Source organism: Branchiostoma floridae, chromosome 17 (genome assembly GCF_000003815.2).
Source record: "Branchiostoma floridae strain S238N-H82 chromosome 17, Bfl_VNyyK, whole genome shotgun sequence".
Lineage (NCBI taxonomy): Eukaryota > Metazoa > Chordata > Leptocardii > Amphioxiformes > Branchiostomatidae > Branchiostoma > Branchiostoma floridae.
Genome location: NC_049995.1, coordinates 5764565 through 5773951, shown reverse-complemented (window position 1 = coordinate 5773951; position 9387 = coordinate 5764565).

Below are 9387 nucleotides of genomic sequence, written 5' to 3'. Positions count from 1 at the left end.
CCAACTTGTATTCCGTTTGAGCGAACGGGTATGCATTACTAGTACTAGTGTCACTGACGAAAGATAGTGAGTGCTACCTCAGTGACCGTTTCCCAAATCATGTCCAGTTGCTTGAGCAGTTGTTATTTGGCGTGAATTATTTGCATCAACTTGTTTTGATCTTGTCTTTTCTATTGGACTATTAAAGATTCTGTCTTCACCTCATCTTCGTAATGATTCATATCTATTTTAATTTTTTTCTTGAACAATTGTTGGGGACCAGATATTTCTCATTCATTGATTGTTCAGTAGATGCTGCCTGGAACGAGCATTTCCAGAGTTTCCTTGTGCAGCTGTGGTGTATGGTCTAGCGTAGCTTCTTACCAGTTCACGTAATTGTTGAATGTACGGTACTACTTGTGATCTTGGTACAATTAACGAGAACTAAACTCAGTTACGTTTGAAACTGATTTTTTTTCTCATATCATCAGATGTAGACTTTATACGGATCCTACCAGTAGTACCACCATTTTCTCAAAGTTGATTTCTCAAATTTAAAACAACGTAAATTCCTTTTGAATCTGTCCACTCAATGCCGATACCTACAACAAAATACAAAATGACACTTAAGCAAAATGACACAATGAGACAAATTTGCACTGGTCTAGATTCTTTGATGTTTGTGTAGCTGATTCCAATAGTTCAGCAAATTATCACCCTGCATTTAACAAGTTTCAAATCCAATATGCGAATTGCCTATTTCATACCACGATGCAGCGTCACTTTCTGGCGCATGGCCGAATGACAAATTTAAGGCTCGTTATATATCGCCCTATATATTCTAGCCAACAAGCAACTGAATCCCGTCACTTAACAGCAATAAATGCCTTTTTATATATACCGTAACGGACGGCCGTATTTAGTACCGGTTACTATTCCAAGGTATGTAACGCCACGTCCTTTTACTGCCTGCAGCTGTCGACAAGGTTCGCGCCAAAAATCCACGAAAGGTCAGAGGTCAAACAGCGGGAGGGGCAAGCCGTCGCCGATCCGATCCTGAGGTATCCGTAGCCTCGGTGTGGGAATTTTGCCATCGCCATTTTTGAAGATTACGTATTGTTTTCTGATTGCTACCATTGGGGACCAATTTTATTGAAGGTCGTATCCGTTAAATCTCGTTAGCAATCAGAAAGTCGCGCGTAAGTATAGCCCAAAATGGCGATGGGGTTACTAGACGAGAGAGTAAGACAAAACGCAAGGGACAAAAATCTTTTTCTTCGGAAATATTGGCATTTTGCTCCTGAATAACACAGGTAACGGTTGTAGGCTTTTTATTGGTTTGAAAAAAATTGAGGCAACTTTGGGATGTCCATAACGCTCTTAGAAGAAGGTCATTCGAATGTAGTCACTTACAGTCCAGAGGTCATAGGTTACGAATATTCGTTTGTATGCTACTTTGGCCATTTTGCGCCGTATAGAATCTCCTCATATGCTCATATGTCGAACTATTATGAATGTTTTAGTTTTTCGTGTACTAAACTTAAGGTACATGACTTCTTTCTACCATAGTACTCATGTATAAGGATACGAATGGCTGTATAATATTCTGTGCCCGATATATTATGTCTAAAGGCCAGTTACCAAGTCTGCAATCCAGGCTAAGATATCCGAGCCAGATGTGTAGTTTGCCAAAAAAGGCGAAATCAATTCCACTTGACTTTGACTTTTGCGATCAAATGGCGATATATGAAACTGTACTTCGCAGTCGGAACCTAATGTGTCCAAGCCAAAACCGTGCAACATTGTCGTAATTGCAAGATGATTAAATCGTCTAATTACGTTCCTTATTTAGACTTTATGAAGATTATGATACATTAAAAAGCGTCAGCTACTTATATGATATTGTTTAGTGAAAGATATATTACAAAATAAATCATAATTGAGTTCTCTGTACCTTCATATGCACCGGATTGTTGTTGTTGTTCATCTTGTAGTGCCGATTGGCACATGGTTCAGCAGTTCAGCAAGTTTACTTACTGTTTCTGTATCAGGGTATATTTCTACAGGGAGGAGTTGCTTACCCTACCTTTTAAAGTGCTCGAGTAGGTGCCTCATTTTACGTCCCTTCCGAAAGACAGGAGCAGCCCCGGCCAACCAACATGCCCTTCCGAGGATTGAACCGGGGTCTGCTCTCCAACTAAGGCTAAGGTCCCATTTCCGATTCGAGGCCCGGCCGGTATGTTTGCGGAAACGAAAAATAAATGTGTTTACCAAGGAATATACACAAAGTATGCTTCTGACTATTTGTTTTAAGGTCTGTGTGTTTCGTTGCCTTTCTTATCATATTTTTTTCGTTTCCGAAAGCTACCCGATCAGGCCCCGGGTTGGGAATTGGGACCTACGTCTAATTGGAATCAGGAGCTCAAATGTGAGACTGCTACCCGTTGAGCTACATGGACATCCGCCTCCAGTTGACATGATTTTTTCGTACCTGTATGTTTACTTCTAATGTTGTTGGTGTGAGTCAATGACAAAATAATAAGTAAACAACGTATAGATGACTGGAACATGAAATGCATTTTAAAAAATCATGAACAAACGCAATATCACAAAACATAATAAATACGTCATGCATATGATCGCAGGTTATTTTCATGATTCGTAATGTTTCGGGCCATTCCAGCGTTTCTACCAACCCAGTTGCTCTCGAGCGGACCCCAAGAGCCCACCCTCTTCCCCCGGGGCTTAACATTGACAGTTTCCTAGAAAGTATTCTTAGTAGGATCAAGGACATTCTATATAGTGTCCTTGGTAGGTTCAACGAGCCATAGACTTTGTAGGTCATACGGGGTCACTGAAGAGGGGGGGGGGTCAAGTTCTTATAGGGGCATGTATGCATGTGACATTTGGACATCTTAGGCATCGCTGCCCGTTCTTTATATAGAGAGGCGATAAGTTGTATGTAACGACCCAAAGTAGGGTCACCAAAAGGACTTTTGTTCTATTTAATGTAGTAGTTGTTGTTTTCTACGTGGTGTTGAATAATGCTGACCAAGACAACTGTCCGCGAAAGTTTAAGTCAAATTTTAAAACTTCTCAAAGTCTGTAAACACCGATAATTGAAATTATACTTGTGTGATAATACATGTCTCGATTATATGTATATGCTTCTGTATGAATTTATAACAATTTTCTATTCAATTTCACCTATCTTTCGCCCTTCGTCACACAGCTTTCCTCACTTTACTCAGGTAAGGACCTGGATTCGGTTAGGGCCGTGGGACATTAAATGGAGGTCCCGTGTTTGAGAAAAGCCACGCCTTAAGCACGTAAAAGAACCCGCCATACTTATCAAAAAGAGTAGAGGTCCTTGTCGATGTAAGTGGATCAAACCTTACAGTCTTGGTCTCCGGGTTGACATCTTGAAAAGGTGATTGTCCTCTTTTATGTCAATCCTTCCACAAATGTGGTCAAACTAAATAGACACGCATATGACCTATAGACACATGTTTCGCTATACATTTGTAGTTCCAGTATCCTTCAATAATTGAAACTGGGTCAGGTGGATTTTCATTGAATCACCCTGCTTTAGTATAGCCTGCTTTCAAAAACTACGCCTCGCACAATTCGTAGAGAAGCTCTTTCACGGATGCTGCCTACAAAGGCGAATTAGAGAGGGACGATCTTGTTTTTCTGCCACAAAGCCACCGGCTATCCCTATCGTGACGACTCCACCTTCCTTTTCTCTAGGAAGACTTAGAGAACAATTCCTGTAGCTCGGTATCTGTTTTCACCAAGATCCCGGATACAATATCCCTGCGGTTGTGAAGAAAGGAGGCGGGTTGTCCCTCCTCTCGTCTCTTCCTTTTTCCTTTATCAGACACTATGGGATTATTTTCCGGTCTAAATCCGCTGAAGCTTTCGGTAAGGAGGCGCCATTGTCCAGGGAGGCGGCGGTGATAGTTCCCGCTAAACAAACCGCGGAGAGGTAAGCGGCTTTGGCGGGTTTTTAGCGGGGATGAGACTGGGAGGGAGGCGGCGTAGCGTGGCACCGAGCCCGCTACGGTCCGCGGATCACGGTCACGGGACGGGCTAAAAACGGCCTCGGATGTACGTCACTGTCATACCTGACAGGGTTTCAGCAAACGGCGGGGCATACTTGTCCTCAGAAGTCGCACGCGACGTCAACATTACCCTGGGGGCCAGACAGGATTGGGTAGCGAGTGAGTTTTGTTCGGGGAACCAAGGCAGTCAGTCCGCCGATCTCACATCAGAGCTCCGGGGAGTTTAAGCCCGAATGAGTTATAGCTACTACGTACTATCGCTACCCTTTCTCGAAAAAAGGGTAAGGGTAGCGATAACTCCTTCGGGCTTGAACTCCCCGAGCGTTAATGTGAGATCGGCGGGCTAACAGCCTTGGGTCCCCGAGCAAAACTCGCTAGCTGCCAGAACCTGTCTGGTCCCCAGGGTACTTCAACATACTCTCTACAAGCAGAGGTGTGGTGCCAGCTTGTTCTAGACGCCTTTTGTGATAGAAAAGGTTTGGGACTGGCGAACAAAACGGAAACCAGGCAAAATGGAAAGCCCGACAAAAACACTCAAAGATACGACCGGAACCAGCCGGAGCCCAACCTCTGCTTGGAGGGTAACATCGTTAACCACATTTGCAATATCAGCCACACTGCCTAGGCCTGAATTTGCCATGTATTGCATTGTCTGCAATTTCAATAAATTAAAACCAACATTAGAAAACTGTTCTTTCTTAAAGAACCTGTCACTGAATTACGAGTTTGGTTGGCGTTATTCAAAATCAGAATGGAAAAATCCTCGAGGTTTCAAAATGAAAGAAAACAATTGGGGGGAAACACACAATGTCATACGAATGAGAAAATGGTCTTCAAATCGAGAGTAGAAATACGTTACTTGAAACGGGTGTATTTTCGTGTACTCCTTTGGTGTTTATGGATTTTGAGTCGATGATGTTTATTATTTAGATATAATTTTAAAGGAACCTCAAAACAAATCGATGATGAATGGACGAGCCAAGAAGAAAATAGATATTCTATTAAATGTTGACTTACAATCTGTGCAAACAGGTATCTTTCCTTCAAACTTTTCTTGATGTAGAATCCAAATGAAATATACTTTCCTTTCCAAGGACGAACTTTCAAAATAATACGTTAACTTTTACAGAACTATGATAATAGAAAAAAGAACGTAAGATTTTTTTAAAATCTAGGGAAAGGACAAAAAACGATTTCGTGGAAGTTGTACAGTGTTCACAGCTGACGAAACGTAAGCCGTTTAAATGGGTTTGTTTACGGGATTAACAAAGGCCCATTTCGCTGCGCACACAGGTAAACACTGCCCGAGAGGACTCGCAGATCGACCGTGATGGCTTATTCTATTTGCTGAGTCAGCATTGTCGCTGTAGATCGCGTGGCGCAATCGGCAGCGCGTTGGGCTTAGGTCTGGCGAGTCACCGATCTTGTGCCCATGGGAAATGCCCTTTAACGCTAGTTCACCTTTATCCGTTGGGTAACCTATATCCGTTTGGCACAGGGTATTTTGGGAATATCACGCCAAAGGACGTTAGTTTCAAATTGCAATATTTTCAGGATATTGCAGTTTAAAACTACCAACTGTCGACTTGATGTGCCTAAATACCCTGTTTTTAAAAAGCAATGAATATAGGTTACCCAACGGATAAAGGTGAACTAGCGTTACATGACATAACTCAAAACTCATATCATTGTGATAATTTATTTACAGTCGACGCCCGTTTGAAAAGACGAAGACGATTGGCTAGATAGTTTGGCGTGATGCAACCAACGGTCGACCAATTTAAATTCATGTATGACATAACGTATAATATTTCCCACAGCAAAGTATTTGCCATGAGTGATTCTTCTAATCCTAATATGTTCAGCTTGATCTCTTTGAACTTGTTTCAACATATTATGACTTAGAAACTAAATATTTGAATAGGCTTGTATGAAATCTGCTTTGAGTTTGGATTTGGCTGTCGTTAGATAGATTAGCATACTACTCTAATATATAACGTTACAAGCACCTCACAAAATAGCACATTTTCAATAACTGTATTGGTCTTTGCATCGGTCGAGTGCACTGCAAATATGAGTAGTCAATAAGTCTGTTGATTTTTTTTAACGAATCGATGGGAGCCCATTGTTGTAAGTGCCAGACACAAAACTCAATAAGCCGATGTACTTCACGGCCACGGTACACAAACTTGACGTCAGTGTCATGTGCATGTGTATTATCCAGTATACGGTAAGTCCACAAGACTTTAGGTTGCAGGTTCTAAAAACTTGGCCAAATATTTGGCGATCTTTTAAGAGTTACTACCCTACAAGAGAAGAAAGTAAATCGTCCTATTTAAACTAGAGATCTTGTAACCGCTTTAGCAATACTTGCAAAACATAGATCTCCATCGAAGACACATTACATGCATGCAAAGGACACGGGGTAAAATGCACCAGTGTTACATCAGTAGTACTAGTACATAGACGGTCACCGCAGCCACCAGTGTAATTTTACACCAATGACATCCACAGGCGTAGCTTGGGCGAGGCTCGGAATTAGGGCCATGGCGCCACGTGGACCCCTCTACTGATATTATGTCTATCATATAATCGATGTACTACTCCTTGCAAATTTCTACAAACTTCATGGGTTTGCTGGAAAACAGTGAAGAAAAAAAATGGCAGACTGAATGATATACCAGAGGCGCTTGAAAAGCTTTTCATTGAAGTATCGTTTGTGGGTTGACACTTTTCAGTCTATCTGACCAAGTATTTGTTATTTTTCCAGTCACTCATCGTCTGGTATATACTGAGAATCCTTACACCAGAGTTGGTCAGTTGTTGATGTAGAAATGTTAACTCCAGACTGCTCGAATTTGCCTTCAAGTCTGTTGTGGTGTGTCCTCGCGAGATCTTTTGTCAGGGTGGCGATAATAACTCGGACAAACACACTCAGACGACCTGTTGACACACCGCATGATAGCGACAACTCCTCCCGATATTGGACGCAAACAAACATGGCTGCCCGCGGCACGAGCGAGGCGTGTGACCTCCCATTTTGACCCACAAACCGATGACGTGTTGACTTTTGGCGCCAAACTGCGAAGGTCACACAGGTCACACTCGAGTTCGAACGGGACAACTTGAGGGCGTCAGACAAGCGACAGGGGTGGTCGTATATGGTCGTGGCCAAAATGTTCCGGTGACGCGAAAAATGTCAAAATCGTGGATTAAATTTTGCTGCGACCTCATTATAGTTGACGTCCCAACGCGAATGAGGATCTTGCAGTCGGTGATGAGGGGAGGGGGGCACCGTTGCTGTAAAAAGCTGTCAAAGTATTTTCACCACAGCGACTACAGTTAACGAGGACTTGTTTCGTTATAGATGTCAATCGTAATGCTCTACAATGCAATATCTACAATATAGGCCACCACAAGTACAAGTACAATGCAACAATTACACTAAAAGCGTCTATAATAGATTCGTTCAAAAGAATTACAATTACACATTGTGATGTTGCTAGCTTGACATTTAGGTAGAACAACCTTAGATTGTTAATTTAGTAATTAATTTAGAGATATTACTTGCAATGTTCATTTCCAGGGTTGAGGCCCACTTAGTGGGAAAAGTGGACTCTAAGTAGAAAATTAGTGTTCTTAAAGAGCACTCAAACGGCAACCAAATAGTCTCTTTTTGACCCTTATGCCTAGGACTTTGACCTTGTATTTGAAATGCTATTCTTGAACGCAAGGTCATGTGAACTGTATGATTCGTAATGGGGTAAAGTCCGAACATAGTTGACATAATTAACGAGTAAGCATATTTCAACAAGCTAAGCTAGTGATACTTCGTTTAACATAAGGTGCTTTGAAATCATTTATGAAAAGATTACAGGCGAAATGTTCACGGAAACGATAAAAGAAGAATGTGAGAGCAGAGGTCGTATTTGTTGTTTTCATCCATCATTCTTTCATTCAAACATTTTAAGAGGCATTTCGTGCAGAAGCTTTGTACATAGATAAGATAGCCCGACGCCACGTTTGCACACACAGTGGAATAATGTACAGCGTTTGTTTGCACACGTCATCATTCAAACATGCTACAACGATTGAGTGGTACTTAAGGATATGAGTTTGGCCACGTAATATACATGACGTCATTTTCAAACGACAGTACGGAAAATCCTTTCCAATGATGTCAGGCAAACGTTACCTGTGCATGGTAAAGAAAGAACAAACGTGCGACACGTTTTGGAGCGGTTATCTGTTTCTCTAATCTGTAAATCTGACTCCACGGTTTGATCCGAGTGTTATCAGTTACGATCTGCTGCGGTGCGGTGCAGTTGTATAGGGGAAACAGGTGCCTGCCCACTGTTTACTTTTGTTTGCGGTCGTTTTCCCATAGCGCGGGTCGACTTGGATTGCGACAAGTTGTTGAGAGAAATACGACACGACAGGAAGGGGACTTAGTACGATAAAGTGAGGAGAGGACTTTAAGAAACTTATCATCTTATTTTGTGTGAAAAATTTTCTGTCTTGTACTATACGTTCACATGCTTCCATACTTTGAAATGCGAATTTTACGTAACATTATCATAAAATCATTCAACAAACTCCTCCAGTTCCTACAACATTCTAAGAACATATGTCGTACGACCTAGCGTACGACCTGTTGTGAAACGGAGGGTAATCGTAAATGAGTCGTAAATGAATCGTACGAAATTAAGCTGTAACAAAATAGGTTATCAAAGGCCCTTGCCAATGGTCGGTTCCATGTCCTCGCTACAAATCGTACGAACACAAAAAATCATTTCACGTTTATCTCTGCACCAGTCTTTATGAATTAATTGATCGTTAACGTTTGCATGACGATACATTGCATAGACGATGATGATGATGATTGGTTTATTCAAGATAAACCCTCAATTAGCATAATTCAAAACCTTGTATCTGAAGAGTCTGATACTTGGTTTCTGCTGTTACACTTCGAGGTCAACTGGCGGATAAAGGTTAATAGTTGTTGTTGTGTCCCTCACAACACGTTTTACCACGTGTATCAGTTTATACGTCAACCATTGTGTTCTTAAACGTACACAAATACAAATGATTTCCGGGTTCTTCGACTGAAAAGGAGAACCAAGTTTAGCTTCACTTTCGCCTGGCTGTAGTTTTTCCACCGTCTACCAGTCCTTGAGTTGCAAACGCGTCAATGGTTGTCATGGTTGGTTGGTTGGTTGGTTGGTTGGTTGGTTGGTTGGTTGGTTGGTTGTTTTGTTGGTGGTTGGTTGGTTGGTTGGTTGGTTGGTTGGTTGGTTGGTTGGTTGGTTGTTTTGTTGGTTGGTTGTTTTGTTGTTTTGTTGGT